This window comes from Apodemus sylvaticus, unplaced genomic scaffold (genome assembly GCF_947179515.1).
Source record: "Apodemus sylvaticus unplaced genomic scaffold, mApoSyl1.1 scaffold_74, whole genome shotgun sequence".
NCBI lineage: Eukaryota > Metazoa > Chordata > Mammalia > Rodentia > Muridae > Apodemus > Apodemus sylvaticus.
Genome location: NW_026263083.1, coordinates 1,125,626 through 1,145,543, shown reverse-complemented (window position 1 = coordinate 1,145,543; position 19,918 = coordinate 1,125,626). Strand labels below are relative to the sequence as shown.

At 44.1% G+C, this 19,918-nt stretch overlaps 1 pseudogene; it reads right to left on the bottom strand.

Annotated features, from left to right (window-relative positions):
• Nucleotides 1-18,858: 18,858 nt before the first annotated feature.
• Nucleotides 18,859-19,455, bottom strand: LOC127676103 (testican-1-like; annotated as a pseudogene).
• Nucleotides 19,456-19,918: the final 463 nt, after the last annotated feature.

Genomic DNA, 19,918 nt, shown 5'->3' with positions numbered 1-19,918 from the left:
CCAAATAATACTCCTCCAAAGAAAAAAGTAACCATCAAATTAATCCTAATGGCATTTTGTCATACAAAATCACAGATCCACACTTTGCTCAGCCATCACCAAAGAAAATTCCTCCTGCAGCAGATGGTAACAAATACAGAGACCCACAGCCAGACATGAGGAGAATGAGAGAGCTAGAAACACTCAGCCCTACATTGGTTGTCTTTACTAAATGCCTCCCCTGAGGGCTCAGGAAACCCCGTGGAAGTGGAGGCATAAAGAGTGTATCAGCCAACAGGGGTTGAAGGACACCAAGAAAACCGGCCCCCTCAGTCAACAGGAGCAAAGATCCTATAAACTCAGAGACTGAAGCAGCAAGCTCAGGACCCACACCGGTTTGCACCAGGTCCTCTGCATATATATTATGAGTGCAAATTTAGGTTCTTTACGGGATTCCTGAGTCTGTGAATGAGTGTGTCACTGATTCTTACACCTTCCTTTGGGTACTTTTCCTTATCTTCATTTATCTTGTCCAACTCCAATATAACAGGTTTTATTGTAATCATTACATTTCATATTTCATGTTTTTGTAGCTCTTAGAAATATCCCTTCTTATAAAAAAATAAGTCCAGTTTTTTTTTTTTTTTCCTAATGGGAGTAAGAGAGTGCATCCAGGTGGGAGAAGAGGTTGGGAGGGAATGGGAGAAGTAGAGGGAAGGAAGACTTCAATCAGAATGTTCTGTGAAGAAAAAACAAAATCCTCTTTTCAATAAAAGAAAAGGAAAGTAAGTAGAAGTCATTATTTAGATGAAGGGAAGTGATAGAAAAAGCAGCATGCTGCAGGAAGGAGGGCGGTGGGAGGAGGGTGGTGGAAGGAGGGTGGTGGGAGGAGGGTGGTGGGAGGAGGGTGGTGGGAGGAAGATGAAGAGGGAGGAAGGTGGTGGGAAGAAGATGAAGAGGGAGAAGTGTAGTGGGAGGAAGATGAGGGAGGAGGATGGTGGTGGGAGGAAGACAGACAAAACAAAGTGTTACGACATGTGTGTAGAAAATATAATTATGAATCCTGTTATTTGAATTATAACTAATATTTTACTTTAAAGGGCTGGAAGGAAGGCTCAGAAGTTAAGAGTACTTGTTGCTCTTGCACAGGACTGGGGTTCAGCTCCCAAAATCCATCTCAGATCCCTCACAAACATCTGTAACAGCAGCTCCACAGGCTGCAATGCTGTCTTCTAGCCTCTGTGGCACCTACAGGAGAGTGTTCAAACACCTATACACACAAACACACACACACACACATACATACATACATACATACATAAATACACACACACATACATAAAAACATACATGTATACATGCACACATATGCACATACATACACAAATACACACACATACATACACATACATACATACAAACATACATGCATACATGCACACATATACACATATGTACATACATACAAACATGCATACATACATACACACATACATACATACACATACATACATACATACATACATACATACAGACAGACAGACAGACAGACAGACATACAAAAACACAATGTTTAAAACTCCGGGAGACTTCAGTGAGTAGAAACATGAGTCTGTCCTTGAGAGTATTCTATAGTGAACTGTGAGTTGGTAGTTGATGGATGTGGATCCCAGCTGTGCCTACATGATGCCCCATGAGTCAGGATTCTCTTGGGGATCACTTCTGTGACTGTGCACCTAGACTTCTTAGAGACCACTGGGAACTCAACTTTGATGAATGTGCCAGTCAGCCACATCTCCATGGAGATCTGTGTGTGGATGGACGAAACCAGTACTACTGTGTGCATGGACAGTGGATTCACAGGGCCACATTGTGAGGTTTTGATACCTCATTGATGGTCAAAGCCTTGTCACAATGATAGAACATGTGAAGACCCTGTTGACAGCTAAGTTTGTCACTGTTGGCCGAGATAAATAGGTGCACTGTGTGAGACAGACATAAATGTGCTGATCTGTCCTCAGAGGATCAATAGGACATCATAGGCCTGCCTTCCTACTTTGGAGCTTCAGGCTGTGTTAGTATCTGTCAGCCTGGATTCACAATAATTGTCTTCTGAGAGGCTCCACACAGCAGCTACTGAAACAGATGCAAAGACCCATGGCTAAATGTGAGACCAAGCTCAGGAAGTCATGGAAGAGTTGTGGGGAGAATTGGCAATCTTTAGGGGATAGGGACTCCAAGAAGATCATCAGAGTCAACTGTCCTATACCTTTGAGAGTTCCAAGAGACAAACCATCAGCCAAGGAACATACAAGGGCTGGACCTAGGCCCCTGCACATATGTAGCAGATGTTCAGCTTTGTCTTCATGCAGGACCCCCAACAACTGGAGAGGGGCCTGTCCCTGACTCAGTTAACTGACTGTGGATCCTGTTCCCATAACTGGGTGGCTTTGTCTGGACTCAGTGGGAGAGGCTGTGCCTACTGTCACAGTAAGTTGAAGTGCCTGGGTGGGTTGGTACCCAGGAGGGACTTCCCTTTTCTCAGACATGAAAGGGAGGGGTGAGGGAGACTGGGAGGAAAAGGGGGAGTAGAGGGGTGAAATCAGGTTGTAAAGTGAATATGTAAGTAAGTAAATAAATAAAGGGGAAAAATTAAAAGTTCAGGAGAGATGGCTCTATAGTTAAGATGGCTTGCTGTTCTAGCAGAGAAACAAGATTTGATTCCTAGCACTAACATGGCAGCTCACAACCATATGTATCCTCAATACCAGGGTATAAGTCACCATTTACTGATCTCCGCAGACCCTGAATTCATGTAGTACAAAGACATATAGGCAGGCATGACATCCATTCACATAAAAATTTTAAAATTGAAACATTTTTAAGAGGAACTAGAAAAAGTTAGGGGAGAAGCAATAATAAAGAAGGTAAGGCAGCAATGGGAGAAATATGTTTCATGCACTATACATGTGCGTACTGTACTAGTCAGGGTTCTCTAGAGTCACAGAATGTATGCAATTTCTCTCTCTATTGAGGGAATTTATTGTGATGACTTACAGTCTGTAGTCCAACTAACCCAACAACGGGCAGCTGTGAATGGGAAGTCCAAGAGTCTAGTAGGTGCTCAGTCCCACGATGCTACATGTTTCCACTGGTCTTCCGTAGAAATAGAGTCAACAGATGTGCTGGCAAGTAAGTGCAAGTGGCAAAAAAGACTGAATCCTCCTTCTTCCAATGTCCTTGAGTCAGTCTCCAGCAGAAAGTATGGCCAAGATTAAAGGTGTGTACCACTAAGCCTGGATCTGGTACTTGTCTCAGGCTTACCTTGAACTCAGATCTCCTTGCTCGGTCTCCTGGGATTAAAGGCATGTACTACCTTGCCTGGGCCTAAGCTTTTCATAGCCACTATGCCTCAAGATCTCCATGTCAAGATCCAGGTCAGAAACTTGTGTCTTCCAATCTCAAGAGCTGGATCACAGGTGAGCCCTCCAATTCTGGATTGTAATTCATTCCAGATGTAGTCAAGTTGACAACCAGGAATATCCATTACACACACAAATATCCCTTTATAACACAGCCATGTACAATGGATGTACACAATGGAAATTATTTTAATAGTCAAAGAATATAAGTAAATAAACCAATAGAAATATTAATACTGAGTAATTAAAATAAAAACTGAGGAGTTGGGTGCAGCTCAGTAGAGTGCTTACCCAGTATGCAAGAGGTTCTGAGTTCAAGTTCCAAGTGTTTCATAACCCAGGGTCAGTGGTGTACATTGTCTGTAATCCCAGGGGCAGTGCTGCACACTTGCGATCCCAGCACTTAATGAGAGAAAGAAGAAGAGTTCAAAGACATCTTCAGCTATGCAGAGAGCTCAAGACCAACCTGAACCACAGGAGGGATGTCCTTGAAACATTTTTTAAGTAAATAAAATTGGAAATGATCAATCATAAACTCCAAATATTTAAAAGATCAATGTAAGACATCTAGCTAAACTGAAATGAAGATATGGAAATGAACAATAAAAAGTAAAGAAATGAAGATGGAGATTGCATGGACTCCAGGACATAATCAAAGGGGCATGGCTAGAAATCGTATGTACATCAAGAATTAGTGGGCTGGAGAGAAGGGTTAGGAGTTAAGAGCACTGTTACTCTTCCAGAAAACCTGGGTTCAATTCCCAGCACCCCCAGGGCAGCTCACATCTGTCTGTAACTCCTGTTCTGGGTGACCAGATGCCCTTACAGATGTATTGGAAGCAAAATACCAATGCAGGTAAAATAAAACAAAGAAATCATTTTTAAAAATCAAGGCATTAGAAAGTTAAAGCGTGGAGTTCAGTTTCTTTTTAAGACACAGGGTCATCCTTCCACAGCCATGATCCCTTTAGCCAGTGTTATTTGATTTTAAGAGTTCTGACACCTGGGCTTTGGAGGGGGGACTCCCACTTCTCAGATGAGAAGGGGAGGGGAAAAGGGGGTAGAGGCTGTATGAGGGCGGGGCCCTGGGAGGAGGGAGGGGCTGATACTGGGATGTAAGAGAATAAATTTTAGGAAAAGAATTCTGATCTTTGTAAACATTATGTTTACAAAATGACATTCTAGAGTGTCCACTTTCCCTTTGGACTCTATTGGCTGGTATATGAAAGTATTATCTTCATTTGTATCATACTAGGGTTTCTAATTTGATCATTTGAATCAAATTTTCATAATATCAGGAAGTTTTCAGACGGTATTGCTTTCATCTCTGCAATCATTATTCTTTTATAATTTTAACTTTGTGTGTTTGTGCACACACAAGTGCATGTGTTCATGAGTGTGTATGTGTGTGTGTGTGTGTGTGTATGTGTGCATGAAACGTGTTGAATTCACATTCATAGCTATCCCTAAATCAAGTGGTCTTCAGGCCACAGTCACTCCTCAATGGCCACAGTCACTCCTCACAGAGAACAGAATAAAAAGAGCACTGTCATGCCTGTGCATGTCTGAGCTAAACTGGGCACCTCAGAAGTCTTGCTCACTGCAGGTTTTCACAACATCTCCTGATTGAAAAATGGTCCACAGCAGCTGATAATGTCAGAACTCCTGGGGCATCAGGCAAGAACATCACAGCAAGAGATGTGGAGGGCACAAGGAACGTCCACACACAATCTCAATTTCATATAGCTAGAGATGCCATAAACTACACTAGGGAAAAAGCTATGTCATCACCCGATGAGGTTCCATGTAAATCTGAGGTATCCCCAATGCTTGTGCAGGGCCAGCGAGATGGCTCCTTTGAAAAAGGTGCTTGCCGTCAAGTCTGATGACATGAGTTCAATTCCTGTGATCAACACATGGAAGGAGAGGACTGACTCCTGAAAATTACTCCCTCTTACACACTGAATAAAGAAATAAATGTTTTCTTAAAGTAAATAAGTATGTGTGGAATGTGTGGGATCATAGCGGTGGAGAAGGTGTAATCTTACTTCCTAGACCTGTGTTAACCTGTGGGTCTGACCACTTTGGGAAGGTGAATGACCTATTCATGGGGTCAAATATCAAAGATCCAGCCCATCAGATATTTACATGATAATAACAGTAGTAAAAGTGGAGTTACAAAGCAGTGAGGAAAATCACCTTATGGTTGGGTCACCACAGCATGAAGAACTGCATGAGAGGACAGCAGCAGCAGTAAGGTTGAGAACACTGATCTAAATCCTTAACCCAGGAGTCAGCATTCTAGAATCCCCTGCCGTCTGTCACCATCACTGAGGACCTGTTTCCACCTGCAGCTGTGTGCTGAGATCAGCCAAGTGTTCTGAGAACCCTCGGTGACTGTGGCCCCTCACATCCTGCACCATACAGGAAAAATGGTGGTCCTCTCAGTAGGCTCAAAGGAGAAAAATACAAAAGATATAACATCTCTCTATACTCCCAGGTTTTTGTACACCTAAGTCTTTGTAAACTAGTAAATATCCCAATAAAGAGGTCCAAAAGCAAAGCACCATAAACCTCATGCTGAGGGGCTGGAGAGATGGCTCAGCGGTTATGAGCATTTAACTGCTCTTCTGGAGGTTCTGAGCCCAAATCCCAGCAACCACACGGTGGCCCACAACCATCTGTAATGAGATCTGTCACCCCTTTCTGGTGTGTCTGAAGACAGCTACAGTGTACTCACAAATAATAAACAAATAAATATTTTAAAAAATGTCATGCTGAAAGAAGAGATCATTTAAAATGATGTCCTTTCTGTTTTGTGTGCGTGCATGCATGCGTGTGTCCCTGTGTCTATGTGTGGCAGTCAGAGGACAACTTAGTAGAGTCAGTTCTCTGCTTCCATCAAGCTAGACCCCAGAATCAGACTCAGGCTCTCAGGCATTACAGCAACTTTATTTTGGGTGGTGGGAGTGGGGAGGCATGCCACAACAATGACAGCACTGGACCAGACTGGACAGGGGACAGGGAGGAGGTCTAGCTCCATGATGGAGCAGTTGTGGGACACACTCAAGGACCACGCTTGTGTTCCACACCCAGCCAGCCATGCTTTAAAACTATTTTAAAAATTATATGTATATATATATATATAATATATATATATAAAGTTGATATAAAAACCTGGCAATCACCCATAATATATAAATATTATATATTTATATGCATATATATAAATGTATACATACACACACACACAGATATATATATATATATATATATATATATATATATATATATATATATATATATATATATATACATTGATCTTCCATGTCCATTTGAAGTTGCCCAATGAATGGGCAAGACTCAGATTAGATGGAACCCTGTATAGTTTTCCATATATACATCTACAGAAGTTCAATCTATACATTAGGTATAGCAAGTCGTTAATAACTTACAGTAAATTAGAGCAACATTAATTGTACCCATAAAGGTCAATTAATGTTAGTGTGTTCTTTATTTCTTGGATTTACCACTTATTTATTTAAGTTATTATACTTATTTATTCATCTCTAAATTGTGTGTGAGTGAGTGGCTCAGAGGACAACTTGCAGGAGTATGTTTCCTCCTTCTGCCAAGTGGGTCTTAGAGATTAAACTCGGGTCTTCAAGGCTTGATGTCAAGTAAACCTGCTAAGCCTTCTCACTGATGACCCCTTCCCCACTTAATATTTTCAAATATTGCCAAATTTTGACAGTGAGCAGCCTAAGCCAGGAAAAGAAGAGCCTTGGTAATCACAGTTAGAACTCAAAATTTGCCACACGTGTTGCACATGCCTGTGGTCCTAGCACTCAGAAGGCTGAGGCAGGAAGAGCTCGAGTTCAAGGCCAGCTTGAGCTTGGACTGTAGTGGGGATGAGCAGAGACTGAGAGACTGCCTATGCTCATTTATCTGCTCCTCTTAAATGCCAGATAATGATGGAACAAATCCAATGACAACGCGCAGAGGATGACGGGTTCCCTCTCAGCTCCGTCTGTCTCTTCAGGGAGCTGCAGGAGGATTCCGTACAGTCAGAAACCTCGAGATCCCACGTGCGGAGTTCATCCGGAATCCGACACTGAGATCCACCACAATCTCCGCAATCTCTGCCATCTGCAGCACCCGGAACCGAGAGCACAAAGCCACACCCAGCCTCCACCATCAGTCACATCCTTCTTCCTTCGCCCCTGGCCCAATGAGTAGAAGTGACACGTTGGCAGTCACTTGGCCCCACAGCCCTGCTCTGCCAAGTTCCTGCTGCTGAGTGTGAAGGGCGAACCCAGAGCCCCAGGGAGGAGTGTCAGCTGATCTTCGCTTTTTCCTCTTGTGTGCATTTCTATTCTTTATTTGAGGAGGAGACATCTGCGCTTCATTTGTCTTCCCCTTTTCCTCCCTCAAGCATCCCGTGTCATGGCTGTGTGGACGGACGACTTACTTTTAAGCATCCAGTGTCATGGCTGTGTGGACGACTTACTTTTAAGCCTCGACACTTTGCGGTGCTTACGGTTAACCTTGTTTTTTTATTTTTTAGGAAAACAAAAAATGACTCCTAGACTGAATCCTCTCCCACTCGCTCCGGCTGGATCCACAGACCGTCCTGCTGACGTTATCTGACTTTTTCGGACTTGGAAGTAAGTAGAGCTAACCGGCCATGAGAGATCATCGGCTGCAGACCTCAGAGGAGCCAGTGCTCCTGAGGACTCCCAGATACAGAGAAACTCAATAATGTGGAGGCATCGCGAGGGTTGGATACCTGGGAATACAGAGGGTAGAGATATATTTATACATTTATATTCGTGTTTGTGAGGCCGAGAATCAGGAGAACCTACCAAGAAGCAGGCAGATATGGACACACCAAGTGTTTGTGTCTAAGCCGTTCCGTGAATTCAGCTCCTCGAGCAAGAAATCTTCTATGTTCCGTTTCTGGGGTCTAATCCTTTGAAGACTCCCATTTTCCTTTTTCTTGGCTGTTTGGTAAATGCATGGGCAGAGACTGCTCTTGCATGTCAATACAAGGGGTCTTGACTGTTGGCTGGAGTGTTGAGTTGTGGCACCTGGGGCTAAATCAATATATCAAAGTCCTGACCTCTAACACTTCAAAAGATGGCAAGAAGAGGCACTTGAACACTGGCAACTCCCAGGGGCGTGTCCTGCTCAGGGAAGAGTGTTTCTCCTTCTCAGTAGCTATCAAGTGCCACCAGCCCCCCAGTTAGGAGTGGGGCCTTATCAGGCACTTCTTCCATCCATGCTAGAATGTTGACTAGCTTGATCTTGTTCAAGCAAACCCAGCCACTTAGAGTTTGTGTGTGCAGCAACTGCATCATGTCCCAGATACTGCTTTTCTCAGTTCTCCTTCCTGTATTCTGGCATTTAAATTCTCTCCAAATTCTCCCATCAGATTATTTCAGGAAGCAAAGCCTCATCTAAGGAATAGTCATGGTCGAGTCAGATCCCTTTTCTGTTTTCAGCTTCAGACACAAGGAAGACTGTTTGTAATTTTGCAACTCTGCCAACTGCCAGCCACCAGTTAGAGGAGATGTAGAGCCTAAGGCTTCGGGTTTCAGTGTGTGATCCTCTGATCTCTGAGTTCAGAGCACACTGAAAATGGACCACAGTAACTTATTTCTTACACTGACCATGAGGGAGGAGGGGCTGCACCAGGTAGAGTGGCCTGAGCAGAGTCTGGTCTGGATTCTTAGACGTTTCCTCTTCCTACAGTGTCTGATCTAGTTGGGTTGTCACTAATGATAAGAAAACAGCCCCACACCACACTGACAGCTGCCTGGGGAATTCTTTTCAGAGCACCCTTCCACCCATAGGCAAACCCAAGGTTTGTGGCTTCAACAAAGAAATTAATTTCAGAGTAAGCCAGATGTGAGGCCAAGTTGGATTTTTTTTTAATTAGGTACATTCTTTATTTACATCTCAAATATTGCTCCCTTTCCTGGTTCCCCCATCCCCCAAAAATCCCATAAGCCATCTCCCCTTCCCCAGTCAACCCCTCCCTGCTTCCCTGTCCTGGTATTTCTCTACACTACTGCATCAAGTCTTTCCAGGACCAAGGGCCTCTCCTCCCTTTGGTGTCAAACAAGACCTTCCTCTGCTGCCAATGCGTTCTGGAGCCATGGGTAATTCCATGTATATGCTTTGGTTGATGGTTTTGTCCCTGGAAGCTCTGGGAGTACTGGGTGACTCATGCTGTTGTTCCTCCTGTGGTGCTGCAAACCTCTTGAGCTCCTTGGGTCCTTTCTCTATCTCTTCCATTGGGGACCCTGTGCTCAGTTCAATGGCTGGCCTCTGTATTCTTAAGAAAATAGAAAAGGATGCCAGAAGAAAGAGAGAGAGAGAGAGAGAGAGAGAGAGAGAGAGAGAGAGAGAGAGAGAGAGAGAGAGAGAGAGAGAGAGATCAGATCCCTTGCAACTGGAATTATAGGCAGTTATGAGCTGTCTGTCACCAGTATTGTGATTTGAACTTGTGGCCTGCCAGAGCAGTGCTTGAGTTTAACTGCTGGGCCAACTCTAACTTCTCATCTATTTTTAATTAGAAAGGCTAATCTGACTTGATTCTTATTCCTATTAGCAATCTAATTAGGACTTTTTCTCTTCTTATTTCTGGATGAAGGAATTTTTTTTTCTGTTTTTTTTTTATTATTATTATTTATTCAAAAGGAAAGTAAAAACGCTTTATGATGAAATTAAAGATTTACAAGGAAACTATTTCAGATAAACACGTTAAAATTGACAATTTTCATGGAAAATTAAAGAGTAAAGTGGTAGACATGTAAAACTGCTAAATTAATTGAAATATGAAATTGAATCATAATAGAATTGAAGATTTACATGGAAAATATTTCTGATAAAACTGTATACAAAATTTAGATGTTAAAAATTTTAACATATTAGGATTGAAGATTAGCATGGAAAATTTTATATAGTTATAATGATAGACAAAAGTATTCCTAAGTTGATTGAAAGTGGAGTTATGAACATTTTCTGATAAACTTGAACATTTACATCGAAAATATCTCTGATAAAATTGAAGAAATATATAGAAAAATGTAAAAATTAAAGATTATTATGGAAATTATACAGATAAAATGATAGGTATAAAGATAATTCTAAGTTGATTGAAGGTGAAATTGTAAACATTTTCAGATAAAATTGAAGATTAACATGGAAAATATTTTTGGCAATATGCAAAAAATATATAGACAAACATGTTAAAATTGGATAATTTTACATATAAAATGGTAGATATAAAACTTTTTTCTAAATTAACTAAAGGTAAAATTAGAAACATTTGTGACAAAATCAGATTTACATTGAAAACATTTCTGATAAAATAGAGGAAGTATATAGCAATATTAAAATTGAAGATTATCATGAAAAATAGTGCAGATAAAATTATAGTCATAAAAATTACTAAATTAATTAAAAGGGGAATTACAAACATTTTCTGATTAAATTGAAGATTACATGAGAACTATTTCATTAGTCTATGTCTTTTTATTGGGGAGTTGAGTCCATTGTTGTTAAGAGATATTAAGGAATAATGATTGCTGCTTCCTGTTATTTTTGATGTTATTTTTATATTTGTGTGGGTATCTTCTTTTAGGTTTGTTCGTAGCAGATTACTTTCTTGCTTTTTCTAGGGTGTGGTTTCCTCCTTGTGTAGGCATTTTCCATCAATTACCCTTTGTAGGGCTAGATTTGTAGAAAGATAATGTATAAATTTGGTTTTATCATGTTATCTGGTTTCTCCATCTATGATGATTGAGAGTTTTGCTGGGTATAGCAGCCTGGGTTGCATTTGTGTTCTCTAAGGGTTTGTATGAGGTCTGCCCAGGATCTTTTAGCTTTCATCATCTCTGGTGAGATGTCTGGTGTGATGCTGATAGGTCTGCCTTTATATGTAACTTGCCCTTTTTCCCTTACTGCTTTTAATATTTTTCTTTGTTTGGTGAATTTGGTGTTTTTTGATTATTATGTGCTGGGAGGACTTTCTCTTCTGGTCCAGTCTGTTTGGAGTTCTGAAGGCTGCTTGTATGTTCACGGGCATCTCTTTCTCTAGTGAGAAGTTTTCTTCTACAATTTTGGTGAAGATATTTACTGGGCCTTTAAGTGTAAATCCTCACTCTTGTCTATACCTATAATCCTTAGGGTTGGTCTTCTCATTGTGTCCTGGAGTTCCTGGATGTTTTGGGTTACCAGCTTTACGCATTTTGCATTTTCTTTGACTATTGAGTCAATGTTTTCTATGGTATCTTGAGCATCTGAGGTTCTTTCTTCTATCTCTTGTATTCTGTTCATTTACATTGCCAATGGTAAAACCATTTCTGGTATCCCCCCTCCCTTAAGACCCCCCAACCTCTCCCCTTCATCCTTCCCCCTGCCTCTACCTATATGCCTCTCCACCCAACATACTCCTTCCCCTCCCTCCATTTCCCTTTGTTCGGGCCTCTGTTGAGCCTTTACCTGACCAAGGACCATTCCTCCCACTGATGCCCGAAAAGGCATTCCTATGCCACATTTTTTGACTAGAACCATATATGCCCCTTGGTTGATGTTTCAGTCCCTGGGAGTCTTGGAGCCTGCATTTGGCTGAAATTGTTGTTCTTTCCATGGGGCTTCAGCTCCTTTGGACCATCCTCCAGCTCCTCCATTTGGGACCCCATGCCAAGTCTAATAGTTGGTTGCTAGCATCTGCCTCTGTATTTTTAAGGCTCTGGCAGGGCACCTACGAGACAACCATGGCATGCTCCTTTTGGTATATACTTCTTGTCATCTATAGTAGTGTCAAGGTTTGTTGACTGTTTATAGGATGAATCCCCAGGTAGTGCAGTCTCTGGGTGGCTTTTACTTCAGTCTGTGTTCCACACATTGTCTGCCTTATTGCTCCTGTGACAATTTTGTTTCCTTTCTTAGGGGAACCAATACACCCTCACTTAAGTCCTCCTTCTTCTTGAGCTTGGTGAATTATAACTTGTTTATTTTGAGATTTTGGGCTAACATCCGCTTATTAGTGAGTGCATATCATTTGTGTTCTTTTATGATTGGGTTGTCTTGCTCAGGATGACAATTTCTAGGTCCATCCATTTGCCCAAGAATTTCATGCATTCATTTGTTTTAATAACTGAATAGTACTCCATTGTGTATATATACCATAGTTTCGGTATCAATTCCTCTGTTGAGGGACATCTGGCTTCTTTCCATGCAGACAGGCAGGAAGATCAATGGGATAGAATTGAAGACCCAGAAGTGAACCCACACAGATACGGTAACTTGATATTTGACAAAGGAGCTAAAAACATCCAGTGGAAAAAAGATAGCATTTTTAACAAATGGTGCTGGATCAATTGGAGACCTGCATGCAGAAAAATGCAAATCAACCCATTCTTATCTCCTTGTATAAAGCTCAAGTCCAAGTGGATCAAGGATCTACACATAAAACCAGACATACTGAAGCTTATAGAGGAGAAAGTGGAGATGAATCTTGAACACGTGGGCACAGGGGGAAAGTTCCTTAACAGAACACCAAGGGTTTACGTTCTAAGAACAAGAATTGAACAATGGGACCTCATAAAACTGCAAAGCTTCTATAAAGCAAAGGACACAGTCAATAGGACAAAACAGAAACCAACAATTTGGGAAAAGATCTTTACGAACCCTACATCTGATAGAGGGCTAATATCCAATATATACAAAGAACTCAAGAAGTTAGTCTCCGGAGAGTCAAATAGCCCTATTAAATATTGGGGTACAGAGCAAAACAAGGAATTCTCAACGGAGAAAACGCAAATGGCTCTAAAGCACCTAAAGAAATGTTCAGCATCCTTAGTTATCAGGAAAATGCAAATCAAAGCAAAACTGAGATTCCACCTTACACCAGTCAGAATGGCTAAGATAAAAAACTCAGGGGACAGTAGTTGCTGGAGAGGATTTGGGGAAAAAGGAACACTTCTCCATTGTTGGTTGGATTGCAAGCTGGTAAAACCACTCTGGAAATCAGTTTGCACACTCCTGGGCATATTACCCAGAAGATGCTCCTATATGTAATGAGGACACATGCTCCACTATGTTCATAGCTGCCTTATTTATAATAGAGATATGATTTTAAATCCATCTCTTGTTTTTCCAGGGTGTTGGGGTACCTGGGACTTGCTGTGGTGGGAGAACTGGGTCCTGATGTTACCATGTGGCCTTGGTTTCCATTGGTAGTGTTCTTGTGCTTGCCTTTCACCATCTGGTGCTAGTTGGTATTGTTTTCTCTGACTGGAGTTTATTTCTCCTCTGGGCCTGTAAGCCTGTGTCCTTACTCCTCTGAGCTCTCTCTCTCTCTCCCTCTCTCTCCCTCTCCCTCTCCCTCTCCTCTCCTCTTCTCTCTCTCTCTCTCTCTCTCTCTCTCTCTCTCTCTCTCTCTCTCTCTCTCTCTTCAAAAGGCTGTGCAGTTTCCTGGCTCCCTGGTGCCAATGGAGGCAGGAAGACTTCTGTCCCAGCTGCTCCACTGATTTTATGCCCTGTGTGCTCCTAGCTGGTCCCCTCCAGAGAAAAAGTGGAGACCTCACCTCTGAGCTCAGAAGTGAAGGCACTGCTGGGAGATCACTCTCTCCTGGCAGGCTGTGCACAGAAGGCTGTGGAGTCTTCTGGATCCCTGGTGCTAATGACGGCAGGAAGACTTTCTTCCCAGCTGCTCCACTGATCTTATGGATGAAGGAAGTTTTAAAGCACATTCTTATAATTTTATTAGATCTATGAGAATTTCATATGATATGTTTTGATCATATTCTTTTCTTAACTCTTAACTCTTTCTAGATCCATCCATCCTTCTCTTTCCACACAACTTTGTGTCATCCCTCACTCTCCCATCAGTGCCCATATGTGTTATCCAAGCATTCTTGGATATGTGGTCTTGTACTGGAGTGTGGCCAAGGACTGCACTTAAAGCAAAGCCTTTCATCCAGCAGCTAACAGTTACAGTTCCTCAGCTGGGGTGCAGCTTCATGCCTGACTCCACTCCCCATGCTGGGTTTGGTCTTTATTTATTTGGGCATCCCTAGATCAAGGACCTGTAAAAAGCATGTGTTTATAGGAATCATTCACTCCTTTGACCTATACTTAGCCCTACAAATTGGGGCAAATACCCTTTTTAATTACACTCTATCTTATTCCCTTCTCCGTAAATTCCAAAAGTAAACCTTGTTTGGCTAGAACCCCTGTTCACCCCTGTACAAGCTGGGAAAATCCATCTTCCCCTCCTTCCCCAAACCCTCATGCTCAGAGAAAACTCCATGCCAACCTGTCACTGGTCCTTGTCTCCACCTTTCTGGGAACCCTAAGAGTTCCATCCATGGGGCTGAGGTTCTGACCATGTATGGACACAGTACCAGCTCCTTTACCCTGCTTTACCCTGGATGTGAGATTCCAGAACCCACCTGAGAGCGGCCGCCCTATGAACCTGCCTTTATCTACATTTTTTATGTAGTAATGTAAACATAAAAATTCGTGTCAATGGTCCCTCAAAAGCAAAACACTTAAGATAACTTTATTTCAATTATAAAACTGGATCCACAGCTGTGAGGTAATAAACACGTAAGAATGGAAGCTAGGCAACCGTCAGGGAAGCTCCCTCCTACAGCCACTGGGAGTAAACCCAGAGGCACACAGCCAGACGCTGAGCGGAGACCTTGAAATACTCAGCCCTGATGGGTGATTTTCAAACCCCAGAGTCATCTCTCTCAGGCCCCAAGTCAGAGCACAGGGAACCTACGAAGAGTATAAGAGTCCGAGGAAATGGAGGACACCACGAAAACAAGGCTTCTAAATCAGATGAGCAAATGTCTCATGAACTCACTTGGACTGAGCAGCGCACACTGGACCTGCACCGTTCTGCACCGGGTCTTCTGTGTATGCGTTATGGCTTCCAGCTGAGCATTTTCAGAGCAGTCCTGGGTGTGAGAATGAGTGAGTCTCTGATTCTTGGGCCTTCTAAGATCTTTTCTTTTTGTTGGCTTGTCTTGTCCAACTTCAATGCAATGGGTTTTGTTTTATCTTACTATATTTTATTCCATTATGTTTGGTAGTTATCTCTTAGGACACTGTTATTTTCTAATGAGAGACAGAAAGGGAAGTGATCCTGATTGGGGTTGGGTAGGTGGTTAATGGTAAGGAACTGGGAGGAGTAGGAGGCAGGAAATGGAAACTAATCACAATATATTGTATGGGAGAAGAGTCTATTTTCAACAAAATGTAATGAACGAATAAATGAATAAATAAATAAATAAATAAATAAATAAATAAATAATAAATAAATGAGTACAAGGCATCTAGTGCTGGGTTGTATATGCTCGGCCCAGGGTGTGGCACTATTCGAAGTTGTGGCCTTGTTGGAATAGGTGTGGTCTTGTTGGTGTAGGTGTGTCACTGTGGGTGTGGGCTTTAAGACCCTCATCCTAGCTCCCTGGAAGCCAGAATTCTGCTAGCAGCCTTCAGATGAAGATATGGAACTCTCAGCTCCTCCTGCCTGGTGCTACCATGTTCCTGCCTTGATGATATTGAACTGAACCTCTGAACCTGTAATCCAGCCCCAATTAAATGTTGTCCTTTTAAGAGTTGTCTTGGTCATGGCGTTTGCTCACAGCAGTAAAACCCTAAGACACACCTAGAGGGAGAAGGATGGTTGACTTTGATCTTGTCTAGGATGGAGGGCTTCTGGTAGGAAGGAGCGTCACATCTGATGTTGAAAATATGTGTAGAGTCCAAGAAGCTGAGGGAAAGGCATGGCTGGGGCTCCTGGTGTGGAGACCCCACCCTTAGTGAGAGGGTTGTGTAGCCTGAGCGTCAGTAATGATCCAGCCTTGAGGCTTTCTCTCACGTGACAATCCTTCATCCTTTTGCTTCATGGGAACCTTAGAGAATACCCATGGCTGTCCTTATAAGTGCCACAGGGCACAGAGAGTTCATTTTCTCTCTATTCATCTCTCTGAGCATGGTGGCCAGTCCCAAGTAAGCACACAGGCAAACTCCAACAAATGCTCAGCAGGTAAATTTGTTGGCTGTGACCATTTATGTGCAGTGCTCCGTATTGCACAGGGAAACGGGCTTCCAGAAGGAGGCTGTGTCCGACACCCATACTCAAGCTAGCACACTTTAGGTCTCTGACACCAAGGAACATGGAGGGACATAAGGATTTTTAAAATGAGGAGAAGAATATGCCGAAGTGCAGTGGTTTGAATAGAAATGGCCCCCATCCGTTAGGCTCACAGTGAGTGGTGCTATTGGAAGAAGGGGCCTTGATGGAGTGGGTGTGTCCTTTTTGGAGGAAGTGTGTCACTGGAGCTGGGCTTTGAGATTTCAAATGCTCAAGCCAGGCCAAGTGCCACTCTGTCTTCCTGCTGCCTGCAGATCCAGATGTAGAACTCTCAGCTACCTTTCCAGAACATGTCCACCATGCTTCCTGCCAGGATGATAACGGACTGACCCTCTGAATTGTAAGCCAGCCCCAATTCAATGTTTTCCTTTGAAAGATTTGCTCTGATCATGGTGTCTCTTCACAGCAACAAAACCCCAATTAAGAGAGAACCTGGTGGGGTATTGCTGTGATAAGCTGGATTGTATTTTTGTTTGTAGAAATAGGGAACACTTTGAGACATTGGACTAGAAAAGCAATTGGGCACTTTATGTGGGACTCAATGGGCTGCCCTAGTAGAAGTATGGAAGACAGTGGTGCTGAGGGTGTTTTGAACTGTGGGGTCCTAGATCAAGAAGTTTCAGAGGAGTATTTGTATGTGGCCTAGAGACTGTCCTTTCAATATCTTGGCAAAAAACATCGCTGCTCTCTGCCCTTGTCCTAAAAATCTGCCTGAAACTAATTGAAGAGTTATGGATTACAGCTTTGGCAGAGGACATTTCAAAACAACCTGGCATTGGCTGTGCTTCTTGGTTGTTAGTGGTCAATATTATGCAACTCTATGATGAAATGGAGCAAGCTGAGCAAGGAAAAACATAAAATGTGCAGCTTGAGGAGAAAAAGAATGTCAGGGAGAGGTTTAAAGAAAACTCTGATGCTAAACTGAATAAAGGCAGTGGTGACCTCAGAGCAAGACCCAGCCAGCTATACTTCCAATTGGTGAAACAGAATGAAAGCAAAGCTTAGGGCCAGGCGTGCTGGCACACACCTTTCATCTCAGCACTCTGAAGGCAAAGGGTGGTGAATCTATGAGTTCAAGGCCAGTCTGATCTACAGATATAGTTCCAGGACAGCCAAGCTTGGACAGTGAAGGAGACCATCAAAAACCAGAAACTGAAAAAAATGTATTTGAACAAAGGGCCATGGCCCAACCCCGGCAGCAGCAGAACTTGGCAGCCTGGAAGTATGAGCCTGTGGCTAAGGGAGTAATCAGCCCACAAAAGCCCCGCCTGGTGATAGCTGATCAATGGCAGAGAAAGGCACCTAGAAAGAGCTGGTGCCACGGCCAGGGCTGGCGTGGACAAGGCTGTATGTAACAGCAGCTGCCTTCTCAGGTTGACAAAGCCTGCCTGGGCTTTGAAAAGTCAGAGAGCAGAAAGACCATGTGCCCGAGGCCCAGAGGGCCCCAGGTGCAGGCCTTCAAAGCCTTGGCAGGCGTGGGAGGGACAGATGGACACATGCCAGTGGTTTCCCTCTGTGCCTGGGATTGGCACTGCTTGAGCTTTTAGTTTCCCTCCTCCAGAACCCATGCTGATTCCTGATCACTGAAGCCACAAGCAACTCCTCTGGCCCAGAGTGTGGCAAGCACGGATCTGCTGCACACCAGGCTGCTGTGGTGCCATTTCTGCAGGTGCCTGAGCTGTGGCTTTTTCTGCTGGAAGAGGAGAAGGGGAAAGCACAGCTCAGAGACATGACACAAGAGGAACATGGTACAGCCTGTCAGCTCGCACCACTCCCAGCCTCAGGGGCTGTCAGCTCCCCATGGAGAACCTTGGAGAGAGGTCCGGGATGTCCCTCCTTCTAAGAAGCTAGATCCCGGGAGAGAACCACTTCTGCAGAAAGAAAACAGGTCGGGAGAAAGGGTGCACCCAGGAAAAGGGTGTATGCAGGGACAGCTGAGGGCCATCAGCCATGACATGGAGGGACACTAACCCGGGGCTGGTGGCAGATGCCCTCAGGCCTGTCCTGTGTGGCTGAGCACCCTCTTAGCATGAAGTTTCTGGTGCCAGTGTTCCCGGTGCCGCATCCTGTGCACAATCCTCCACATGAATAATCTTCAAATACTCCGCGTGAGCTGAGGCTCTGCACCTCCTCGTGCCAGGACCAAAATCCCCTTCCCCCAGGCCCAGGGGAGGCAGGAGAGGCCAAGCCTAGGCTGCATTTTCTTGCTGCCTGGATCGCCTCCTGTGTACAGAGCTACGAACAAGCCAACAGGAAGCCATTATCCTGAATGCCTCAGAAAGACGAGACACTCTTCTCAGCCATGGGCTTCAGTGGCTCAGGCTCAGGAGCATGGACAGGGTCCCTCACAGAGGGAGCTGAGGCTTTTGCCTGTAGAACAAGCATGGAATTCTACTTTGCACTTGGACGTGTACGTGTGGCCATCAGATCCGCAGACCATCCCTGACTGTGCAGCGGGGCAAGGCTTGCACTTGACCAGATTTGAAGGTCCAACCCAGTGCATGTAAGCCACATTCCCCTTCTTTTGCCTGGGCAACAAGTGCTTGCAGCTGACACACAGGGCTGTCTGGTAGTCCTGGGTCTCACAGACTTTGTGTGGGCTACATTTCACCTTCAGGCAGGAGTCCTTGGATGGGTCCAGGGCTTGGTCAAAGGGCTTGTGGGATTCCAGTTTCTGAAATAGTCATCATCCTGGAAGTGGTTCCAGTACTTATCATGCTCATACTAGGAGACAGTGCTCAGCCACTGGTCATTGTCTAGGAAATTGGGTTTGTTGAGGGCTGTGCCACAGGCCATCAGGTCCAGGTGCCAGCTGTGCACTTAGAGGAAGCACAGCACCACGGCCACCATGACCACCGTGATCGCTGGCATCTTGGGAGCCCGATCTCTGGCATGTTGGGAGCCTGCTCGAGTGTCAGCGCCCGAGTTGATGGGGCTGGGAAGGCTGCTGCCCGGCTCGTTCCCCTGTGCACCTTCTGATGCCACTTCGTGCATCCGGCTGTTTTGGGATCCCACAGTGTCCACAGGTGGAGAAGCCCTAGCTTGGAGCAGAGGCCTCTGGCGTCCTCTGGCGGCTATTCGGCGCTGAGTGGTCGCATCCAGGAGCGCTCTCTGCAGGGCTGACACTGATTTCAAGCCCAGGGCAATAATGTCAGAAGGCCAAGAAGCCTCCAGTGTTGAGGGACGCTAAACGAGTTGGTGTCAGGACACCCGGCTCAGAATCTCTACGGTGAGAGGGCAGAGAGCCTCCCAACGTTCTGAGTCAGCATTGCTTAATGGAGCCTCCAGGAGTCACACCTTTAAAATAGTCCCTGGTGCATCTTGTGCACAGACG